Source organism: Cystoisospora suis, assembly GCF_002600585.1.
Source record: "Cystoisospora suis strain Wien I chromosome Unknown contig_1932, whole genome shotgun sequence".
Classification (NCBI taxonomy): Eukaryota; Apicomplexa; class Conoidasida; order Eucoccidiorida; family Sarcocystidae; genus Cystoisospora; species Cystoisospora suis.
In genome coordinates, this window is record NW_027154732.1 from 3,819 (window position 1) to 4,469 (window position 651).

Below are 651 nucleotides of genomic sequence, written 5' to 3' on the forward strand. Positions count from 1 at the left end.
ATGAGGTGTCTATACACCTGATGCGTGAACCATAAGAACGTTTCTGTGTCAAAGGGATTGCGTTTTGCAGGGAATTCATGGGCACCGATATGTAGGGACTTCGTCTTCACGCCTTGAAGGTGGTAGATGGTCTGAGAATAGGATCGAGTAAGTTGAAGCAGAAACAAGAAATCTTCACCTAAGATAGAAGACGAAGAAGAGAAATGAAGGGATGAAGGAAGGGGGCAGTTCAGCAAACGAAAGCACAACATATCTATCATACGCTCTTTACCCTAGGAAGGCATATAGAGAGATACATAGCAGGTCAAGCTCTCCTATAGTTCCTCTTATCTCTCCTGAAGACATTTATGTCTCTCTTCAATTCTCTAGACCTCGTCGTTTTTTCTAATTCTCTTTCATTGTTGAGATAGTAGCAGATCGAGGCACGAGTGGTCGCAGGCTATCAGGTAGGTTCGCAGCCCGAATCTCTTTGATCAAGAGAGATAGATAGACAGATCTAAACTAAAGCTCTACGACAGAGACACACACACATACGCACCGGTTTATGGAGGAGGATCAGAGCGAGAGAACATCTTGTCTAAGAGACGCCTCGAGTCCACTACGGGAGCTAACAAGCGATGAGGCCTGGATGTACAGGTGTATGTATGTAGA

General features: G+C 44.9%; 1 protein-coding gene across 1 annotated transcript in view; it reads right to left on the bottom strand.

Moving 5' to 3' along the window:
* Positions 1–651, bottom strand: part of CSUI_004187 (bro1-like domain protein) — a gene marked incomplete at its 3' end in the record, with an annotated part of 4,608 nt that overhangs the window by 3,443 nt on the left and 514 nt on the right. The gene's annotated exons all lie outside the window — the stretch shown is intronic.